Raw genomic sequence first — 24,697 nt, forward strand, 5'->3', positions numbered from 1 at the left:
GGGACCCAGGATGGACCGCTTGCCTGTGTATCGGCTTGGGACATCCCTGCGCTGCTGATCCGCCTCCGCCTGGGATGGTTTCCTGCTGGCTCCGCTGTGAACGGGACTCTCGCTGCTGTGTTGGATCCACTTTGGACTGGACTCTCGCGGCTGTGTTGGATCCATTATGGATTGAACTTTCACAGTATCATGTTAGACCCGCTCGACATCCATTGCTTTCGTCCTCTCCAAGGTTCTCATAGTCATCATTGTCACCGACGTCCCACTGGGTGTGAGTTTTCCTTGCCCTTATGTGGGCCTGCCGAGGATGTCGTAGTGGTTTGTGTTGTGGTTCGTGCAGCTCTTTGAGACACTAGTGATTTAGGGCTATATAAGTGAACATTGATTGATTGATTGATTTTAAAATGTAAGCCTCCTCTACTGCTAGTCAAGAAAAAGGGCAACACAATCGAAGCAGTCCAAGGTTACAAATATCTGGGTGTGGATATGGTCAGCAACCTGGAGTGGTCCATAAACGGGGATTCACGATATAAGAAGAGCCACAGCAGGCTTTTCTTCTTACGGAGGCTGAGCTCTTTTATCGTTTAGACAGAGACGCTGCTAATGTTTTACCCGTCTGTGGTTGAAAGTGTCCTGAGTTTTAGAGCTGTCTGCTGGGGTGGTAACAAACCAGCAAGAGACACCAGATTGTTAGACAGGCCGATGAAGAAAGCCAGTGCTGGAGAGAGGGTGGCACACACTGGACACTGTAATTGACAAACAGAGGAGAGATGAGCTGCAGGTCATAAAGGAGAATATTGACCACCCCTTCCATTGCATTCTGGCAGACCAAAGCAGCAGCCGAAGCTTGAGGCTCATTTCGCCGTGCTTTAGGACTGAACAACACAAGAGGTCCTTTGTCCCAATAGTTATGAACATGTTTAAATGATATTCAAACAGCAATGACTTTTAATAATCATTTAGACTGAAATCCAAACACATATATTTTTTTAAATGTAGCCAGTGTCCTTTTATCTTTATTTTAGCCTGGTTTTATTGTTTGTATTCTCATACTTGTGATGTGTACTTTTATTGAAGAGGAGAGATACCTGAATTTCCCTAAGGACATTTTTTAAAGTGTCTATCTATCTATCTTGCCAATGATGTCACCCTAAGCACATAGTTTATTCCTCGTAGTAGTGGATACTTAATGATACATGTTCCTTGGTACTTTCATACTAATCCCCTTCTGACCATTTGCAGTCAAACTTGACGTTATTTTCCCCTTAAGTGCGGCACGTTTGAGCTCATCTAGTGCTGGGGAAGACAGGTGGTCTTGGAACAGTTGAATTAAATGATCCAACCTTGATCCAGTCCACCTTATGGCGGCTTCCTTGGGGACGGCGTGGCGCAGTTGGCAGAGTGGCCGTGCCAACAACCTGAGGGTTTCTGGTTCAATCCCCACCTTCTACCAACCTCGTCACGTTTGTGTCCTTGAGCAAGACACGTCACCCTTGCTCCTGATGGGTCATGGTTAGGGCCTTGCATGGCAGCTCCTGCCATCAGTGTGCGAATATGTGTGTGTGTGTGTGAATGGGTGAATGTGGAAATAGTGTCAAAGTGCTTTGAGTACCTTAAAAGTAGAAAAGTGCTATGCAAGTATAACCCATTTACCATTTACGATTAATCGATCAGGTCACTCCATTAAAGGGGAACATTATCACCACTCCTATGCAAGCGTCAATATATACCTTGATGGTGCAGAAAAAAGACCATATATTTTTTTAACCGATTTCCGAACTCTAAATGGGTGAATTTTGGCAAATTAAATGCCTTTCTGTTTATCGCGCTGGAGGCGATGACGTCAGAATGTGACGTCGCCGAGGTAACACACCCGCCATTTTCATTTTCAACACATTACAAACACCGGGTCTCAGCTCCGTTATTTTCCGTTTTTTTGACTATTTTTTGGAACCTCGAAGACATCATGCCTCGACGGTGTGTTGTCGGAGGGTGTAACAACACTAACAGGGAGGGATTCAAGTTGCACCACTGGCCCGAAGATGCGAAAGTGTCTGCCGCCAGACCCCCATTGAATGTGCCGGAGTGTCTCCACATTTTACCGGCGATGCTAAGGCAGACATGGCACAGAGATTTATGGATAACCTGCAGATGCATTTGCAACGATATTACGTTTCCTTCCACCCACATTTAATGCGAAAAAAAACACTTACCAATCGACGGATTCAAGTTGCTCCAGTGTCAAAAGATGCAAAAATCCTGATCGTTTGGTCCGCACATTTTACCGGCGATGCTAACGCAGCTATTCGGCCATGCTATGGCTATGAATAGCGTCAATAGCTATTCGCTCAATAGCTTCAGTTTCTTCTTCAATACTTTCATACTCCAACCATCTGTTTCAATACATGCGTAATCTGTTGAATCGCTTAAGTCGCTGAAATCCGAGTTTGAATCCGAGCTAATGTCACTATATCTTGCTGTGATATTCGCCATTGTTTGTTTACATTGGCAGCACTGTGTGACGTCACAGGGAAATGGATAGTGGTTTCGAAGATAGCGAAAATAAGGCACTTTAAAGCTTTATTTAGGGATATTCCGAGACCGGTAAAATTTTGAAAAAAAATTTAAAAAATACAACAAGCAACTGGGAACTGCTTTTTATTGTTTTCAACCCTTTTGACATTGTGATAATGTTCCCCTTTAACAGCAACAAAACCACAGTCCAAACAGATGAAAAAGTTTACTTGCAAATTACGTCATTTCAGTTGGTTTGAATTTTTTACACGTACAGTTCGTTTTTTTAGGAATGTCCTGAGCCGATATGATGTAGAATATCGGTCCGATATCAGCAAAAAAATAAGTATCCGATTAAATTGGTTTAAGTTCCGAGATAAGCTTTGATACAAGCAGTCCTGCAGTGCGTTTACTTGTGCAAAGCTGGACAGCCAGTTAACATCTAAATGTCTTCCAATAAGCACATAAGTTGGTCTTTTCTTGATTGTATTTAGGGAAGTGATTAATAAAAGGTAAACATGGTAGGCTATAGGCTACTAGGAGCTAGCTGCTTCATAACAGCTACGCTAAGCTAAACATACGTAATACGTGTCCTTAACATGTGTCAATATAAACAAGCATCAGATATTTATAGTTGCATATTACTTACAAATACAAAGTCTCTAAGGCAGAAGCAGATTAGAAAGTAACAGCATCATTCAGTTTACTGCGTCATGAGCTTAACTTAATTATTGTAACCACTAGGTGTGACGAAAAAACAAATTACACTCCACTTCAATTTAGGGACAGCCTAAGTCCCATTCAGTTAATAAGTTTCTGTTTTTCATACTTACCATTGTTCTCTGTTTGAGTAATTCCACTTGATCAAAACTTTCCTAACATTCTACACTATGCTGGCCCCACTATGGACTGGACTCTCACATTAAAAGTATCCATTGCACCGGTCACTCTGGGTGGGGGCGGGGTGTCCCTTCCAAAGTTTGTGATTAAGGGCAATATTGTTAAAATACTTTGATTGATTGATTAATACACTACAAGATAAAAGTACTTACTGAGAATTCGGCTGTTGTGGGGCGGTATACCTCAGTTGGTAGAGTGGCCAGGTTCCAGGTTCGATCCCCGCTTCTGCCAACCTAGTCACTGCCGTTGTGTCCTCGTGGCCTAGTGGTTAGAGTGTCCGCCCTGAGATCGGTAGGTTGGGAGTTCAAACCCCGGCCTAGTCATACCAAAGACTATAAAAATGGCACAGCTTGGCACTCAGCATCAAGGGTTAGAAAGGGGGGTTAAATCACCACAAATTATTCCCGGGCGCGGCACCGCTGCTGCCCACTGCTCCCCTCACCTCCCAGGGGGTGAACAAGGGGATGGGTCAAATGCAGAGGACAAATTTTGCCACACCTAGTGTGTGTGTGACAATCCTTGGTACTTTCCTTTACTTTACCCACCTGTTCCCAGTGCCACCCACACTGGTTTAAATGTTACTTAGATATTGGGTTTCACAATGTAAAGCGCTTTGAGTCACTAGAGAAAAGCACTATATAAATACAATTCACTTCACTTCACTGTTCTCAATCAAATTCATATCGGTATCGGCTAAGGATGTGACAATATGAAAATGTAAACAGTTATCAAGACTAAAATTGTTACAGTTAAAAATTATTACACTAAAATTGTTTTTAATTGCAATGTATTGATTATTTTATACATCTAAAATAACTAGACGCACCGCAAGAAAGCTTGCTTTTTTGAATGTTTTGTGTTTCTTGTGCTTCGCTAAATAAGAGTTTTCTAGTGAGCGTTGTGATGCCCTACTCTGTTTAGCGGTCCTTGAACGCAGCATAAAAAACACCTCCGTGTCATATTCATTTAAGCCACCCACACTGGTTTAAATGTAACTTAGATATTGGGTTTCACAATGTAAAGCGCTTTGAGTCACTGGAGAAAAGCGCTATATAAATATAATTCACTTCACTTCACTGTTCTCAATCAAATTAATATCAGTATCGGCTAAGGATGTGACAATATGAACATGTAAACAGTTATCAAGACTAAAATTGTGACAGTTAAAAATTATTACACAAATTTTTTTTTTTTATTGCAATGTATTGATGATTTTAAACAACTAAAATAACTAGACCCACCGCAAGAAAGCTTGCTTTTTTGAATGTTTTGTGTTTTTTATGCTTTGCTAAATAAGAGTTTTCTAGTGAGCGTTGTGATGCCCAACTCTGTTTAGCGGTCCTTGAACGCAGCATAAAAAACACCTCCGTGTCATATTCATTTAAGCCACCCACACTGGTTTAAATGTTACTTAGATATTGGGTTTCACAATGTAAAGCGCTTTGAGTCACTGGAGAAAAGCGCTATATAAATATAATTCACTTCACTTCACTGTTATCAATCAAATTAATATCGGTATCGGCTAAGGATGTGACAATATGAAAATGTAAACAGCTATCAAGACTAAAATTGTTACAGTTAAAAATTATTACACTAAAATAGTTTTTTTATTGCAATGTATTGATTATTTTAAACAACTAAAATAACTAGACTCATCGCGAGCAAGCTTGCTTTTTTGAATGTTTTGTGTTTCTTATTCTTCGCTTAATAAGAGTTTTCTAGTGAGCGTTGTGATGCCCTACTCTGTTTAGCGGTCCTTGAACGCAGCATAAAAAACACCTCCGTGTCATATTCATTTAAGCCACCCACACTGGTTTAAATGTTACTTAGATATTGGGTTTCACAATGTAAAGCGCTTTGAGTCACTGGAGAAAAGCGCTATATAAATATAGTTCACTTCACTTCACTGTTAGCAATCAAATTAATATCGGTATCGGCTAAGGATGTGACAATATGAAAATGTGAACAGTTATCAAGACCAAAATTGTTAAAGTTAAAAATTATTACACTAAAATTGTTTTTTTATTGCAATGTATTGATTATTTTAAACAACTAAAATAACTAGACCCACCTCGAGAAAGCTTGCTTTTTTGAATGTTTTGTGTTTCTTATGCTTCGCTAAATAAGAGTTTTCTAGTGAGCGTTGTGATGCCCTACTCTGTTTAGTGGTCCTTGAACGCAGCATAAAAAACACCTCCGTGTCATATTCATTTAAGCCACCCACACTGGTTTAAATGTTACTTAGATATTGGGTTTCACAATGTAAAGCGCTTTGAGTCACTAGAGAAAAGCGCTATATAAATACAATTCACTTCACTTCACTGTTCTCAATCAAATTAATATCGGTATCAGCTAAGGATGTGATAATATGAAAATGTAAACAGCTATCAAGACTAAAATTGTTACAGTCAAAAATTATTACACTAAAATAGTTTTTTTATTGCAATGTATTGATTATTTTAAACATCAAAAATAACTATACCCACCTCCAGAAAGCTTGGTTTTTTGAATGTTTTTTGTTTCTTATGCTTCACTAAATAAGAGTTTTCTAGTGAGCGTTGTGATGTCCAACTCTGTTAAGCGGTCCTTGAACGCAGCATAAAAAACACCTCCGTGTCATATTCATTTAAGCCACCCACACTGGTTTAAATGTTACTTAGATATTGGGTTTCACAATGTAAAGCGCTTTGAGTCACTAGAGAAAAGCGCTATATAAATATAATTCACTTCACTTCACTGTTATCAATCAAATTCATATCGGTATCGGCTAAGGATGTGGCAATATGAAAATGTAAACAGTTATCAAGACTAAAATTGTTACAGTTAAAAATTATTATACAAAAATTGTTTTTTTATTGCAATGTATTGATTATTTTAAACAACTAAAATAACTAGACGCACCGCGAGAAAGCTTGCTTTTTTGAATGTTTTGTGTTTCTTGTGCTTCGCTAAATAAGAGTTTTCTAGTGAGCGTTGTGATGCCCTACTCTGTTTAGCAGTCCTTGAACGCAGCATAAAAAACACCTCCGTGTCATATTCATTTAAGCCACCCACACTGGTTTAAATGTTACTTAGATATTGGGTTTCACAATGTAAAGCGCTTTGAGTCACTAGAGAAAAGCGCTATATAAATACAATTCACTTCACTTCACTGTTATCAAGCAAATTGATATCGGTATCGGCTAAGGATGTGACAATATGAACATGTAAACAGTTATCAAGACTAAAATTGTTACAGTTGAAAATTATTACACTAAAACTGTTTTTTTATTGCAATGTATTGATTATTTTAAACAACTAAAATAACTAGACCCACCGCGAGAAAGCTTGCTTTTTTGAATGTTTTGTGTTTTTTATGCTTGGCTAAATAAGCGTTTTCTAGTGAGCGTTGTGATGCCCTACTCTGTTTAGCGGTCCTTGAACGCAGCATAAAAAACACCTCCGTGTCATATTCATTTAAGTCACCCACACTGGTTTAAATGTTACTTAGATATTGGGTTTCACAATGTAAAGCGCTTTGAGTCACTAGAGAAAAGCGCTATATAAATACAATTCACTTCACTTCACTGTTCTCAATCAAATTAATATCGGTATCGGCTAAGGATGTGACAATATGAAGATGTAAACAGTTATCAAGACTAAAATTGTTACAGTTAAAAATTATTATACTAAAATTGTTTTTTTATTGCAATGTATTGATTATTTTAAACAACTAAAATAACTAGACCCACCGCGAGAAAGCTTGCTTTTTCGAATGTTTTGTGTTTCTTATGCTTCACTAAATAAGAGTTTTCTAGTGAGCATTGTGATGCCCTACTCTGTTTAGCGGTCCTTGAACGCAGCATAAAAAACACCTCTGTGTCATATTCCTTTGAATATAAATCGATCACTCCGTTGTAAAAGAGCACAGCTTGTGGGTTCAATGTGCAGAATTAAATATCTTAGTCACTCAGACAGTAATACCTTTGAAAAAGTTGGCGTATGTTGTTTCTTAATGGGGAAATATGTTTTTCTCTTTTGTATTCATGTTAGCATTTCAGCTAGCGAGCTAGCGCCAGCCCATCCGTGAATTTATCGAAGTGCGGCTATCGATCACGTTTTTTTAATGTTTTAATTCAAAACAATAATTCTCATAGTTGGGAGTTTCACTGCAGATACTGTTTATCGTTACATATCCAGTATCGGCCAATACTTGCATCGTGTCGGAAGTAAAAGGGTTTTATTCGGAAACGCCTGCTATTTTGTTTATTATTCGTGTTTCCATTCATGCATCTGACCAGTGAGAAGAGAAAGCAATATCACTCGGTTTGTTGTGACGCGTTTTGTTTGGACTGAAAGTCACCTCTTCCAGCACATCTTAGTCTGAATGGTCCGATTTGAACAACAGTAATGTTTGAACAACAGTAATGGCAATCCTGTCAACACAGCCTTCTAAGTGTAGCTCTCATCAGTGACTAACACTTCCCTATTATTAAATAATCCATGCAAGCATGCACTTGGCAGCTGGCAAGATTTAATAATCAGGTATGAATAATCCTTGTTTCCATTCCTTGAAGCTACCATGGGCTCAAATTACAGTTTGTCTGGCTAGCTTTTGAATCCACTACAGCAAGCTGCTCAAACATCTGCTGCAGCATGTGGAAACAGTTCCCTAAAAGAAAAAAAAAAAAAACCTCAGAGAGAGAGTCCTCAGAGATCGGGATGTTATGCTTACTTGAAGACAGTCTACTTTGATTTAAACGAGCTTGGTAAACGTGGATGCGGCGGGGATTGTTTTGTTTTTTGGCTGCGAGCGCTGCAGGGAAAGAGACAACAAAAAGGTTGTGGAAAGGCAGAAGCGAAACCTCCTACATGAACATGACTAAAGCTGCTATGTGTAATGAGTCACTTTTTCCTGGTGGGGTAAATGGCAACAGGCTGAAGGGATGCACACGTAGGGAGGGTTAAAAGGCCATCGGCTGTTTCCTGACGAGAACTTTGGGAATTCAGGCAGCTGTGTCTCTGGAGGGAAAACGCTGACTGCTGATTTACGCTGATGAAAGAGGTGCACGCTCCACCGAGCCCAGGTTTCTACGGACGCCGCCAGGCTCAATAAGAGGCGGCGAAGTGATTGCCCAACCACAGACATTTTTGTTGCTCAATTCACGTTGTGGTCAGATTTAGGAACTCAAAAGGGCGCCGTTTTTTTGTCTGGCGAAAAGGTAGCCAATGACGCCTCGTTTTGTCTCAATAGTGATTTACTTGGGATTGACTTCTGACCAGTCGAGGGTGTAATCCACCACTCAGGCTCAAGGGGCCCTATTGCAAAAAAGGGGATATATTATGCAAAACCAAATTTTCCTACCTATTAGTACCAGTTCAGGGGTTTTTGGGATATGCATTTTTCCTGAAATTTTGAAACCAAACCATGAAGGCATTGCGAAGATATTTATTAAACAATCTAACCTTTCTTCATACTTCCTCCAAACTGTTAGGCATTGTCCCCAATTGGGATGTTTTAAGATGTAGATAGATAGATAGATAGATGGATAGATAGATAGTACTTTATTGATTCCGTCAGGAGAGTTCATTCAGGAAAATTAAAATTCCAGCAGCAGTGTACAGAGTTGAGATCAATTTATAAAAAGTAAAAAGTAAATAATGGGGGTTTAAATGGAAACAAAATAGAGAAATATTACAATAAGAATATCCATCCATCCATTTTCTACCGCTTATTCCCTTTCGGGGTCGCGGGGGGCGCTGGCGCCTATCTCAGCTACAATCGGGCGGAAGGCAGGGTACACCCTGGACAAGTCGCCACCTCATCGCAGGGCCAACACAGATAGACAGACAACATTCACACTCACATTCACACACTAGGGGCAATTTAGTGTTGCCAATCAACCTATATTACAATAAGAATAAAAAATAAAAAGCAACAATGGGAATAAAAATATAACAGTAAAGTAAGAATATAACAAGAGAAAGTAGGCAGTAGTGACCATGTTATGAAAAAGTATTGCACTGTTATTGTTTTGCATCCCCTGTCATCTTTGTACCCCCCGCCCCCCTCCCCAGAGAGGAGTTGTACATGAGTTTTTGAGTCTATTAGTCCTGCACTTGGGATGAAGCAGTTTACCTCCTGGTACCCCAGCACCTCCAAAACCCTCAAATCTAGACTCCAAACATTCCAGGATAAGATAATCCAGTTACTTTTAGACCTCCACCCCAGATCACACCTCAATCCAACCCACTTCTCCAAAGTGGGCTGGCTCAGGGTGGAGGACAGAGTAAAACAACTTGCACTGAGACTAGTCTATAAAATCCGCTACACCTCCTTGATACCGAAGTACATGTCAAATTACTTCCTTAACGTAAATGACCGCCATAACCACAACACCAGGGGGAGCTCCACAAACCACGTTAAACCCAGATTTCGATCTAACAAAGGTCTTAACTCATTCTCTTTCTATGCCACATCAATGTGGAATGCACTCCCAACAGGTATAAAAGTAAGCGCATCTCTATATTCCTTCAAAACCGCTCTAAAACAACACCTCCAGGCAACTTCAACACTTTACTAATACCCTCCTCCATTCACATCCCATCTCCCCGGATTATAAACAACTCAAATGTACTTCTAATGTATATACTTGTTCTTATGCTATGTGAACTCACTATGTTCTCTGCTGGCTGTACATATCCTACTAAATAAGACCTACACTGTTTCAATGTCCACATTTCTCTGTTGATGCAATTGTTGATGACTGAAGTTCTGATATCAACCAAAGCTCCTCATCCCACCCCCCGGATTGTAAATAATGTAAATAATTCAATGTACATACTATGATGATTAACTTGTGTGATGACTGTATTATGTTGATAGTATATATTTGTACCATGAATTGGTTAACGTGGACCCCGACTTAAACGATTTGAAAAACTTATTGGGTGTTACCATTTAGTGGTCAATTGTACGGAATATGTACTGAACTGTGCAATCTACTAATAAAAGTATCAATCAGCACTGAACAGGCTCCTCTGGCTACTGATAACGCTATGCAGAGGGTGACTGGCATCGTGTAGTTAAAGCAGAAAAAACAACAATTCACTCACTTTAATCACTGATTCGTGATGATGCTGTAAAGACGGGATATAAAAATTGGGAGGCATAATGTGCATCCCGGGGAATAAGATAAGGACAATTACACAAATAAATGTACTCACCAAGAATCCAGCCATCGTGCAAAACGCCAACCATGCTGTTACTTAGAATGTCAGGACAAATCACGAGTGGAACCGGACACATCGCTACAGTAGCTATGTGCACATGGACACCTTTATTCGGATTAAAAGTCTAATTTAGGGGTGTCAGACCCACGAACAGTTTTATCCGGCCGGCGGGATGAGTTTGCTAAGTATAAAAATTAACCTGAATTTTTGTAATGAAAGAAACAGCTGTTCTAAATGTGTGCACTGGATGTCGCAATAGCAATTATTTGTGTCTTTGTAGATGATGCTACATATATACAGAGGTGGGTAGTAACGCGCTACATTTACTCCGTTACATCTACTTGAGTAACTTTTGGGATGAATTGTACTTCTATGAGTAGTTTTTATGCAACATACTTTTACTTTTACTTGAGTATATTTATAGAGAAGAAACGCTACTTTTACTCCGCTCCATTTATCTACATTCAGCTCGCTACTTTTTTTTAATCGATCTATTAATGTTTGTTTTGGTTTTTCAACATAGGATGTACGCATGCCTGCGTTTCACCAATCACATGCAGTCACTGGTGACGTTGGACCAATCAAACAGAGGCAGGCGGTCACATGACCGTGATACGTAAAACCCGACTTAAACAAGTTAAAAAACGTATTGGGGTGTTAGCATTTAGTGGTCAATTGTACAGAATATGTACTGTACTGTGCGATCTAATAATACAAGTTTCAATCAATCAATCAAAAGTGTAAAGGAAAAAAGACACTTTTAATTTCAACCGTACCTCCCGTCAAAAGCCTAAAGACTGATCGCACAGTTCCTGTCTTCACAATAAAAGCGCCGCTCCATCGCGCCTGCGCTAACAAAATAAGAGTCTCCGAAAGCCAGCGCAAACAAGCTAGCAAACTACGGAGTTTGCCGCCAATGTATTTCTTGTAAAGTGTATAAAAACGAATATGGAAGCTGGACAAATAAGATGCCAAAAACCAACGAGTTTCATGTGGTATTAGGCGGAAAAGAGGAACTTTTTTTCTCCTCCATTTGAAAACTTGGACGTCTGATTCCAATCAATGCAAGTCATCAGAATCAGGTAATACACCAACTTATATTCTTGTCTTCATGAAAGATAGGAATCTATACGTTAAACATGCATGTATATTCATTAAAACACCTTTAACATGTCAACAAAAACGGCAAAATAAATAAATATAAATTATATACTGCATATATAAATGTATGTACATATATATGATATGTGTGTGTATGTATATATGAGGTAGATCACCTCAACTTGGTCATTTATTAAGTAATTGATTAACGTTGAAAAACTTATTGGGGTGTTACCATTTAGTGGTCAATTGTACGGAATATGTACTGTACTGTGCAATCTACTAATACAAGTTTCAATCAATCAATCAATCATTGAATGCCTACTGAGGCTAAAGTGCTGTTAAGTTATTGTGGCTCAATGTGCCTTAATTTTTTTTATTTTAATGTACTATTATTTAATATATATATTATATATATAATATATATATTGTTTTAGTTGCTTAAGAGATATTCCTGACTTTGAATTTGCTCGTATCTATTTTTATGTTTTTGTGCATTATTTGTTGCCGTAATGAGGTTACTCATCAGTTACTCAGTACTTGAGTAGTTTTTTCCCAACATACTTTTTACTTTTACTCAAGTAAATATTTGGGTGACTACTCCTTACTTTTACTTGAGTAATAAATCTCTAAAGTAACAGTACTCTTACTTGAGTACAATTTCTGGCTACTCTACCCACCTCTGCATATGTACAAAATAAACCACGATGTTGGTACATCAGTGGAGGAAAATGATCAAACTACATAAATAACATACTGTAATTTAATTTTGATATCATTTTTTTATCTTGATAGATTGGAGAGGGGAGCAGTGGGTAGCAATCATTTTTGGTGATTCAACCCCCAATTCCAACCCTTGATGCTGAGCGCCAAGCAGGGAAGAAATGGGTCCCATTTTTATAGTCTTCGGTATGACTCTGCCGGGGTTTGAACTCACAACCTACCGATCTCAGGGCAGACAGTCAAGGAAAACCTGAAATTCTGGGATATCTGGGAATTTTTGGAATTTGTCCAGAGAAAGCCTGCGATTCCCGAATAGGCAGAACAGTTTGAAGTTGGAACGGTTTGAATCGGATCAAAAATGTGGCAGGTAGAGCACGCCAAAATCTGGTAGAAATATAGAAAACATAAATAGGTTTAAAAGTGTTGAAATATTAATATTGTATTATGACAATTGATACAAAAAAAGGTATTTGGTCGATCAAGACGTCACTCCTTGAACAATTTGACTTAAGGTGTTTTGTCATGTTTTGAAACGAGGCCACCTATTGGACAATGGGTTGCCTGCTTATCATTTGTCTGCAGAGTAATATCTTACGTTGTTTCTGAAGATAATTGGGAAGTTTGTCCACGTAAGATGTTGGAGTGATGAAGGAGCCACCAAAGAGCTTGTGAGTTTGCGAAGTTAATTACCCTACTTTTTCAACAGTTTCTGTTCCCAAAGCAGAGCCCTGCCGGCACTCTGCAGTCTTCCTTGGATCCTACTCTGGTTTTCTTCCTCGCTCAGTCCTGGAAAACATAAACATCCTCTTAGCCTGTGAAGTTCCACACGGGTCAGGAAGTGAGAGGTGTCCCAGTCCCCATGGTGAGTCGGGTCAACTTGGAGGACTGACCGTGGTTTTGTTTCCACCAGCCAGCGCCGTTTTGTCTTTAATGCTAATATGTACTTTAGAACGTCTACAGTTTAAAGCCCACGGTCGTCGTACGGTGCGGAATTGACCCAAAATTATCTCTAAATTAAAGTTGTAGAAAACGTAGTTTCAGACGTTAATGCAAAAATTCAGTTTAATTATATCTGCCTTTTCTTTGGCTGTGTCTTGCCAAAGTCTTTTACTGTACGAGTTAGCTTGCTAAGGGTTTTAATGTACAAGTTAGCCAACCAAGTGTTACAATACAAGTTAGCTAGCTAAGCGCTTTAGCATACATGTTGGCTCACTAAGGGTTTTAACATACAAGTCAGCTAACTAAGTATTTTAGCATACAAGTTGGCTAGCTAAGCATTTTAGCATACAAGTTGGCTAGCTAAGCATTTTAGCATACAAGTTGGCTAGCTAAGTATTTTAGCATACAAGTTGGCTAGCTAAGCGTTTTAGCATAAAAGTTGGCTAACTAAGCGTTTTAGCATAAAAGTTGGCTAACTAAGCGTTTTAGCATAAAAGTTGGCTAACTAAGCGTTTTAGCATAAAAGTTGGCTATCTATGCGTTTTAACTTACAAGTTAGCTAAGTACGTGTTTCAGCATAAAAGTTGGCTAGCTAAACGTTTTAACATACAAGTTAGCTAACTAAGAGTTTTAACACACAAGTTAACTAACCAAGTAGGGAACTCTCCTGAAAGAAACATCCATCCATCCATTTTCTACCGCTTATTCCCTTTTGGGGTCGCGGAGGGTGCTGGCGCCTATCTCAGCTACAATCGGGCGGAAGGCGGTGTTCACCCAGGACAAGTCGCCACCTCATCGCAGAAACAATAAAGTAATATCTAGGTGTTTAACATACAAGTTGGCTAACTAAGCGTTTTAGCATAAAAGTTGGCTAGTTAGGCATGTTAGCATACAAGTTGGCTAGCTAAGCGTTTTAGCATAAAAGTTGGCTAACTAAGCGTCTTAGCATACAAGTTGGCTAACTAAGCGTTTTAGCATAAAAGTTGGCTGTCTATGCGTTTTAACTTACAAGTTAGCTAAGTACGTGTTTCAGCATAAAAGTTGGCTAGCTAAGCATTTTAACATACAAGTTAGCTAACTAAGAGTTTTGACATACAAGTTAACTAACTAAGTAGGGAACTCTCCTGAAAGAAACAATAAAGTAATATCTAGGTGTTTAACATACAAGTTGGCTAACTAAGCATTTTAGCATAAAAGTTGGCTAGCTAAGCATGTTAGCATAAAAGTTGACTAACTAAGCGTTTTAGCATAAAAGTTGGCTAACTAAGCGTTTTAGCATAAAAGTTGGCTAACTAAGCATTTTAGCATAAAAGTTGGCTGTCTATGCGTTTTAACTTACAAGTTAGCTAAGTACGTGTTTCAGCATAAAAGTTGGCTAGCTAAGCATTTTAACATTCAAGTTAGCTAACGGAGAGTTTTAACATACAAGTTAACTAACCAAGTAGGGAACTCTCCTGAAAGAAACAATAAAGTACTATCTAGGTGTTTAACATACAAGTTAGCTAATGAAGTGTTTCAGCATAAAAGTTGGCTAGCTAAGCGTTTTAACATACAAGTTAGCTGACTAAGAGTTTTGACATACAAGTTAACTAACTAAGTAGGGAACTCTCCTGAAAGAAACAATAAAGTAATATCTAGGTGTTTAACATACAAGTTGGCTAACAAAGCATTTTAGCATAAAAGTTGGCTAGCTAAGCATGTTAGCATAAAAGTTGACTAACTAAGCGTTTTAGCATAAAAGTTGGCTAACTAAGCGTTTTAGCATAAAAGTTGGCTAACTAAGCGTTTTAGCATAAAAGTTGGCTGTCTATGCGTTTTAACTTACAAGTTAGCTAAGTGCGTGTTTCAGCATAAAAGTTGGCTAGCTAAGCATTTTAACATTCAAGTTAGCTAACGGAGAGTTTTAACATACAAGTTAACTAACCAAGTAGGGAACTCTCCTGAAAGAAACAATAAAGTAATATCTGGGTGTTTAACATACAAGTTGGCTAACTAAGCATTTTAGCATAAAAGTTGGCTAGCTAGCTAAGCATGTTAGCATAAAAGTTGGCTAACTAAGCGGTTTAGCATAAAAGTTGGCTGTCTATGTGTTTTAACTTACAAGTTAGCTAAGTACGTGTTTCAGCATAAAAGTTGGCTAGCTAAGCGTTTTAACATACAAGTTAGCTAACTAAGAGTTTTAACATACAAGCTAACTAACTAAGTAGGGAACTCTCCTGAAAGAAACAATAAAGTAATATCTAGGTGTTTAACATACAAGTTGGCTAACTAAGCGTTTTAGCATAAAAGTTGGCTAGCTAAGCATGTTAGCATAAAAGTTGGCTAACTAAGCGTTTTAGCATACAAGTTGGCTAACTAAGCGTTTTAGCATAAAAGTTGGCTAGCTAGCTAAGCATGTTAGCATAAAAGTTGGCTAACTAAGCGGTTTAGCATAAAAGTTGGCTAACTAAGCGTTTTAGCATAAAGGTTGGCTAACTAAGCGTTTTAGCATAAAAATTGGCTGTCTATGCGTTTTAACTTACAAGTTAGCTAAGTACGTGTTTCAGCATAAAAGTTGGCTAGCTAAGCATTTTAAGATTCGAGTTAGCTAACGGAGAGTTTTAACATACAAGTTAACTAACTAAGTAGGGAACTCTCCTGAAAGAAACAATAAAGTAATATCTAGGTGTTTAACATACAAGTTAGCTAATGAAGTGTTTCAGCATACAAGTGGGCTAGCTAAGCGTTTTAGCATACATGTTGACTATCTAAGCGTTTTAGCATACATGTTGACTATCTAAGCGTTTTAACATACAAATTGGCTAACTAAGTGTTTCAGCATACAAGTTAGCTATCTAAGTGTTTTAGCATACATGTTGGCTTACTAAGTGTATTAGCATACATGTTGGCTATCTAAGCGTTTTAACATACAAATTGGCTAACTAAGTGTTTCAGCATACAAGTTAGCTATCTAAGCGTTTTAGCATACATGTTGGCTTACTAAGTGTATTAGCATACATGTTGGCTATCTAAGTGTTTTAACATACAAGTCAGCTCGCTAAATGTTTTACCGCACAAGTTCGCTAACTAAGGGCTTGATTTACTAAGGGTCCAAATAACACGCACTAGACAGCGTGTGCAAAAAATTAAATAAGAGAAGGCGTGTTGCGTCAGATTAAAACGCGAGAAAATACAAATTGAAAGACGTCTTTCCATGTATCGTAGTCTCCTTACGTTCTTTACAAAGATCATGTTAGATCAATCCCCAGATGACTTTTACAAACAGTTTTTCAAATCAACTAACACACATATTCATGACACTAGGAAGGCCAGCAATGGCTGTTTGGCACTTCCTGCTCCCAGGACCAAGCTCCTCAAACATACAGTCATGTATAGATGTATATCATTCTGGAATCTGGAATGGGTTGCCATCTCACATTCATCTCTCACAAAGTAAATTGTCATTCAAGACCGCTTTGAAGAGACAACTATTGCTGCTGCCCACATGACATGAATTTTTAATACTGGGTTTAAAGAGGAACATTATCACCAAACCTATGCAAGCGTCAATATATACCTTGATGTTGCAGAAAAAAGACCATGTATTTTTTTAACCGATTTCCGAACTCTAAATGGGTGAATTTAGGCAAATTAAACGCCTTTCTGTTTATCGGTCTTTTAGCGATGACGTCAGAACGTGACGTCACCGAGGTAACATTTTAATTTTCACATTACAAACACCGGGTCTCAGCTCTGTTATTTTCCGTTTTTTCGACTATTTTTTGGAACCTTGGAGACATCATGCCTCGTCGGTGTGTTGTCGGAGGGTGTAACAACACCAACAGGGAGGGATTCAAGTTGCACCACTGGCAAGAACCCTGCCGCCAGACCCCCATTGAATGTACAAGGGGGTCTTCACATTTGACCGGCGATGCTAAGACAGACATGGCACAGAGATGTATGGATAACCTGCAGATGCATTTGCAACGATAGTCAACGAAATCACAAAGGTGAGTTTTGTTGATGTTGTTGACTTATGTGCTAATCAGACATATTTGGTCACGGCATGACTGCCAGCTAATCAATGCTAACATGCTACGCTAATCGATGCTAACATGCTATTTACGCTAGCTGTATGTACATTTGAAACTAAATACCCACATTTAATGCGAAACAAACACTTACCAATCGACGGATTTAAGTTGCTCCAGTGTCACAAGATGCGAAAGTCCTGATCGTTTGGTCCGCACATTTTACCGGCGATGCTAATAAGGCAGCCATGCTATGGGCCACTTCATTAGGTACACCCACGCTATGGCCGAATAGCGCCAATAGCTATTCGCTCAATAGCTTCAATTTCTTCTTCAATTTCTTTTTCGCTATCTGCCTCCATACTCCGACCATCTGTTTCAATACATGCGTAATCTGTTGAATCGCTTAAGCCGCTGAAATCCGAGTCTGAATCCAAGCTAATGTCGCTATATCTTGCCGTGGTAACCGCCATGTTGTTTGTATTGGCAGCACTGTATGACGTCACAGGGAAATGGATAGTCGCATCGCAAATAGCGAAAATCAAGAACTTTAAAGCTTTTTTTAGGGATATTCCGGGAGGTGTAAAATTTTGAAAAAAACTTTGAAACATAAAACAAGCCACTGGGAACTGATTTTTATTGTTTTTAACCCTTTTGAAATTGTGATAATGTTCCCCTTTAACTACTTTTGTTTTAATCTTATGTTGTATTTTTCCGTTGTATAATGTTTGGTAATGCATGTATTCTTTGTATTTTTATTTTATATGCTCCTATATGGACCCTACAGCACAAAGGTTTATTGAATGAGGATCCATTCAATAAACAATAAACCTTTGTGTTGTGCTTTATTATCAGTAATGGGTTTTTTCTATGAAAAGTAGTCACCTTATTTATTACGCCTGGACAACAGTGAATGTTAAAATGTTACTCAAAAGTAGAGATGCCCGATATTATCGGCCGATAAATGCTTTAAAATGTAATATCAAAAATTATCGGTTTCAATAAGTAAAATGTGTGTACACGGGCGTAGGGAGAAGTACAGAGCGCCAATTAACCTGAAAGGCACTGCCTTTGCGTGACGGCCTCAGTCACATAATATCTACGGCTTTTCACACACACAAGTGAATGCAGGGCATACTTGGTCAACAACCATACAGGTCACACTGAGGGTGGCCGTATAAACAACTTTAACACTGTTACTGTAAGGCTTTCCCCTGACAGTTTGTCTATGTTTTAGTTTTTTTCCCCTCTGCATTTGTCTGTTTCCTCTGTGTTTAGTATCTCCTGTCCTTAGTTCCTGTCTAGTGCTCTTATTTTGGTTCAGCTTCCTGTTTGTCTCCCTGTGTCCTGGTTTCACTCAGCTGCGGCTGATTGATATCTGGTCACACCTGATGTCAATCGGCCAGCTCCTATTTTACCTGCTTTGCTCCTCCAGTCAGTGCCGGATCATCGTATTGTCATTCGGACTTGTATTGTCGTTGCCACATATCACTCTTGTCGTGCTACCTGTCGTTTTGTCACAGCTACTACCTGTCATGCTACATTTTGTCCTGGTCGTCGTAGCGGTAAGCTGTTTTTGTTAGCCAGTAGCTATTTCCAGTTTTTTCTGTTTGTGATCCTCTAGCTTCCATGCTAAAGTTCCTTTTTGTTTTCTAGCTTCCAGTGCTAGCTCCCTTAGTTTGTTATTCCGCCCACGTGCGTGCTTTTTGTTTGTTCTTGTTCTATTATTTATATTAAATCATGTCTTCAGGTCCAATGCCTGCCTCCATCTCTGCATCTTGGGGTTCGACGCCAAATAACTCTGACAGTTACAAATATGCGCCAAAACAAGAATGACAAACACATTTTGGGAGAACATCCGCACCGTAACACAACATGAACACAAGAAAACAAATACCCAGGACCCCTTGCAGGACTAACTCTTCCAGGATGCTACCCCCTACCCCGCCCACCTCAACCTCCTCATGCTCTCTCAGGGAGAGCACGTCCCTAATTCCAAGCTGCTGTTTTGAGGCATGTTAAAAGAAATAATGCACTTTGTGACTTCAATAATAAATATGGCAGTGCCTTGTTGGCAGGTTTTTTTTTCCATAACTTGAGTTAATTTTGGAAAACCTTCTTACATTGTTTAATGCAGTGGTCCCCAACCACCGGGCCGCAGAATAATTTTTTATTAATTTTTCTTTAAAAAAAAAAAAAGAATAAATAAATAAAAAAAATTTTATTAAATCAACATAAAAAACACAATATACACTTAGAATTAGTGCACTGACCACAAAAACCTCCCTTTTTCATGACCAAAACGTCCCTTTTTCATGACTAGGTAGAAAAGCGCTATACAAGTACAACCCATTTATTTATTATGACAAAGAAAAAAAAAAAAAAAAAAAGGACCCCCCACTCCCCCGGGCCGCGGGACAAATTAAGCGTTAACCGGTCCGCAGATACAAAAAGGTTGGAGACCACTGGTTTAATGCATCCAGCGGGGCATCACAACAAAATTAGGCATTATAATGTGTTAATTCCACGACTGTATATATCCATATCGGTTGATATCGGAATCGGTAATTAAGAGTTGACAATATCGGAGTATCGGCAAAAAAGCCATTACGGACATCTACTCAAAAGTGTCATCATAGTGACAGTTGGACAGTTGGACCCTGGAACAGAGACCGTGTCTGTTGTATCCTTTAGGAAATTCAAAATGCGAACAAAGGGGGCTAAGACCTCGTCTCTTAGCGTGAACAGGCTCGTGGCGCTAGCTGCCATAAAACTCATTTTGGAATCGTCCTAATTGTGCTTCCATCCAATTCTGCCCGGCAACAACAACAGGAGCCAGGACTACATGAGATTCACATCATAAGTGTTGTAAAGAATTATTAGCATGAGAGACAGTTTGAAAATGAAGATTCATGACTTTCATTTGGATCAATGCTTGTCAAAAGGTCTGCGTTCATATTTTCTAATGAATCACTATTAGAGTTCCTCACGTGACCTTTCAGTCTTCCCTGGAACACAAAAAATATTCATAACCTTTTTCTGATTTCCGCACTGATCCGTGGCTACGCTCTCACCTAGCAGGTAACTTTTTAGGGGGGGGAGGTACGGCGGGGTCATACAGAGAAGATTCTTTAATGGATGCTAAGACAGACTCTTTAAAAGAGATTTGAAGCAGATGATATCTATTCATCACGTGTGTGCCGAGCTAGACGGCGGTAATGGCTTCTATACCGCCATCAATCAACACTGCTTGCTAACGCGCTTTCAAAACGACCCCTTACGGAATTGAGTAAGAATCACATGAATATGCTCAGTAAAGTCGTACTTTGTTGTTCCGTCTTTACAAAAGTCAATTTGACAGGAGCGTCATAACAAACGCTCCCAGAAGTCTCAAACACGGCAGCGTTTTACACACATCTGGGTCTTGAACCTCAGGCTTGCTCAGAGACAGATTGGCTGCCTTTTTGGCAGTCATTTTATATCCATCCATCCATTTCCTACCGCTTATTCGCTTTCGGGGTCGCGGGGGGCGCTGGCGCCTATCTCAGCTACAATCGGGCGGAAGGCGGGGTACACCCTGGACAAGTCGCCACCTCATCGCAGGGCCAACACAGATAGACAGACAACATTCACACTCACATTCACACACTAGGGCCAATTTAGTGTTGCCAATCAACCTATCCCCAGGTGCATGTCTTTGGAAGTGGGAGGAAGCCGGAGTACCCGGAGGGAACCCACGCATTCACGGGGAGAACATGCAAACTCCACATAGAAAGATCCCGAGCCTGGATTTGAACCCAGGACTGCAGGAACTTCGTATTGTCGTTTTATAGACAAGTGCAAAATTAACAACAGCAATAAAGTTAGCATGCTAAAGATAGCATAAAAATGTAACAAATAAGCAGTTAACATACTTACGTTATGTCATCATGCAAGGAAATCCGAGATTTTTAGGGTTTAAACCAGGGGGTCGGCAACCCAAAACGTTGAAAGAGCCATATTGTCACTAAATGTTGGTGACGAACCCCAAGATGCAGAGACGGCAGGCTTGGTGCAAGAAAACATGATTTAATGTCCAAAAATCAGGAAAAAACACAAACAGGAAACAGGAATTAGCAAACAGGAAACGAGGACATAAAGACAGCAAGTTGCAAACAGCTACAGGATACAGCTTACCGATAGGAGCTTACAGCTACGACGACAATGACAATAGTCAAGCCCTGACTGGAGGGCAAAGCAGGTCTAAATAGCAGCCGGCTGATTGACGCCAGGTGTGGCCAGGTGCCAAATAGCTGCAGCTGAGGGGAAAACGGCGCTCAGGGAGAAAAGCAGGAAACTGAACCAAAATAAGAGTGCTGTCAGGAAATAAATACAGAGGAAAAACCAAAACATAACTAAACTGTCAGTGACAAACCTGACACAAGTTGGACCAGAAATACAAAACCGCAAAAAATGAAAGTAAGTCTTATAATGAAGGCAACATGTGACGTAAGTGTCTATATTAGCTATAAAAGCCTACTATCAAAATGAGTATGTGTCGCTAGCTGCAGCAAATCTTTGTTGACAGAAATGTTGAAATTTTACACCTTTTTACAACATTAGAAAACCATTAGTAAATCAGAGGCTACTCAGATGGTAAGATATTTTCGGGAAATTACTGGGTTGTAATAGCCAAAGATATAGATGTGTGTGTCCAAGTTAAAATAAACGGCAGGCTGTCTTCTTTTAATAGATTTCTAACAATCTTTGGCAAGCTAGCTAACATCTGCACAGGAATGCAGCCAATATTACATACATATATTGTGTCATGAGACATGCAAAACTAAATTATATACAAAGAGGATAAAAGTAAAGGATATTAAATGAGCTCAAATATAGCTACAAATGAGTCGTAATGATGCAATACATACATACAGCTAGCCTCAATAGCATGTTAGCATTGATTAGCTTGCAGTCATGCATTGAGCATGACTGCAATAACATCAACAAAGCTCACCTTTGTGCATCCACGTACAGTATAAAACATTTGGTGGACAAAATGAGACATAAGTAGTAGGACGATTTTACATGTAAAACTGTTACGTCACAGTCCACACTAGGGTGAGAAGAAACGCCGAAATTAGTAGGAAAAAAATGATGTTACCCAAATACTCTCATCACTTTCTAGCAATTGGGGAAGGTTTGTGTCTTGTTTGTTATCCCCCCCCCTCCCCATCTTTTTCCCCTTTTAATCATTTTTTAAAAATGCTCCAGGGAGCCACAAGGGCGGCACTAAAGAGCCGCATCCGCGGGTTGCTGACCCCCAGCTTGGGGGGCAGGGGGCGTCAGATGCAAGTTGATTTGTGGTTGAACAATTAACAGTAGTTACTTTCTCTTTACACTTGTGGGGCGGCATAGCTCGGTTGGTAGAGCGGCCGTGTCAGCAACTTGAGGGTTGCAGGTTCGATTACCGCTTCCGCCATCCTGGTCACTGCCGTTGTGTCCTTGGGCAAGACACTTTACCCACCTGCTCCCAGTGCCACCCACACTGGTTTAAATGTAACTTAGATATTGGGTTTCACTATGTAAAGCGCTTTGAGTCACTAGAGAAAAGCGCTATATAAATATAATTCACTTCACGTAGTTTCAACCTAAAAATAAAAAAGTCTTCCCTGCTGCATTACAATTTTGTCATTTCAGTAAGTTTTCATACCAGCACACCAACATAATCAGTAACACCCAAATAAGTCTTCATATCCGCTCCCCCAAATTCATGTTTCTGTGAGTCGTTGTCATGGTGACCGCATCCCTGTCATCCACCAGACATGGAAGTGTGTGATTGTGAAGGCACCAATACTCGTTGCCCCAAAACCTGTAAATAGATACAATCTTATTTTTTCTCTCTCCTCAGGCTGGTGTTTGATTGGTGTTGGGACACCCAATAATTGGACTCAAAGGGGAGGAGCCTTCAATGAGACCCTGCAGTGGAAGGGACGTAAGTTGACGTTACAGCGCACTGCCCTCTGGTGGACTAACGTAGGTAGTGCAGGCAACTCAAACCAAGGTAATACAGTGGCGTCAAATTCCTTATCGCAATTACGGCTTGTATTAATATAAATGTATAAGGATTCGACTCGTGATATTACATGATTGCCTATGCATTTGATTATTTTTTACAACATTGTTAAAATATATGGATTATACATTAAAAAGCTGGTAGCTCAGTTGCCAACATTTTATTTATTGTAAAATTAAAAATTTAAAGCATATTACCATAAATTGATAAGTTTCATTGATATTGATTTTTGAAATATGTAAAGTAAGAACGACAATAAAATAAAAATGTATTTAAGTTTTAGGAGTTAATTGCTGGAACAAGCTCAGTGATGAGTTGAAGACATGTACCTTATTTTTTGAAATATAAGTTGCACCTGCCGAAAATGCATAATAAAGAAGGGAAAAAAATATATATATATAAGTCACATTTTTTAGGGAAATGTATTTGATAAAACCCAACACCAAGAATAGACATTTGAAAGGCAATTAAAAATAAATAAAGAATAGTGAACAACAGGCTGAATAAGTGTACGTTATATGAGGCATAAATAACAACTGAGAAGGTGCCTGGTATGTTAACGTAACATATTATGGTAAGAGTCATTCAAATAACTATAAGATATAGAACATGCTATACGTTTACCAAACAACCTGTCAATCCTAATCGCTAAATCCTATGAAATCTTATACGTCTAGTCTCTTACGTGAATGTGCTAAATAATATTATTTGATATTTTACGGTAACGTGTTAATAATTTCACACATAAGTCGCTCCTGAGAGAAAGTCGCACCTCCGGCCAAACTATGAAAAAAACTGCGACTTATAGTCCGAAAAAGACGGTAATTCTTTGTTAAGGTTTAAGAAAGCCTTGAAAGGTGAAATAATTGAAAATGATAAAATATAGTAACAATTACTTTCATCCTAATGATTTTTTTCAGCGTTGATGTTCCACGCAATTTAAATTTCAATGAAAGTATAGGATAGGCAATTATAAGACGTGGCTTCAACCTATTCCTTTTTTGGTCATTCTTTTTCTTTTTGTGTGTGTATGTGTATGATTGTTAATATATATATAATCTGTGCTGTTAAATTGATCACACAAAACTGTCAATTATATCAGTGGTCCCCAACCACTGATATAATTGGTACCGGGCCGCAGAAGAATTTTTAATACATTTTTATTAAAATCAACATAAAAACACAAGATATACTTACAATTATTGCACCAACCCAAAAAACCTCCCTTTTTCATGACCCCAAA

The 24,697-nt window shown here is 39.0% G+C and overlaps 1 long non-coding RNA gene across 1 annotated transcript in view; it reads left to right on the forward strand.

Annotated features, from left to right (window-relative positions):
* Positions 1–23,569, forward strand: part of LOC133550052 (uncharacterized) — a 34,982-nt gene extending 11,413 nt beyond the window's left edge. Inside the window, exons 2-3 of the long non-coding RNA XR_009806225.1 lie at positions 13,157–13,312; positions 23,290–23,569. This is a non-coding gene — a long non-coding RNA (uncharacterized LOC133550052). The remainder of the gene's footprint in view (positions 1–13,156; positions 13,313–23,289) is intronic.
* Positions 23,570–24,697: the final 1,128 nt, after the last annotated feature.

The sequence above is a fragment of the Nerophis ophidion genome, linkage group LG03 (genome assembly GCF_033978795.1).
Source record: "Nerophis ophidion isolate RoL-2023_Sa linkage group LG03, RoL_Noph_v1.0, whole genome shotgun sequence".
NCBI classification, from domain to species: Eukaryota; Metazoa; Chordata; class Actinopteri; order Syngnathiformes; family Syngnathidae; genus Nerophis; species Nerophis ophidion.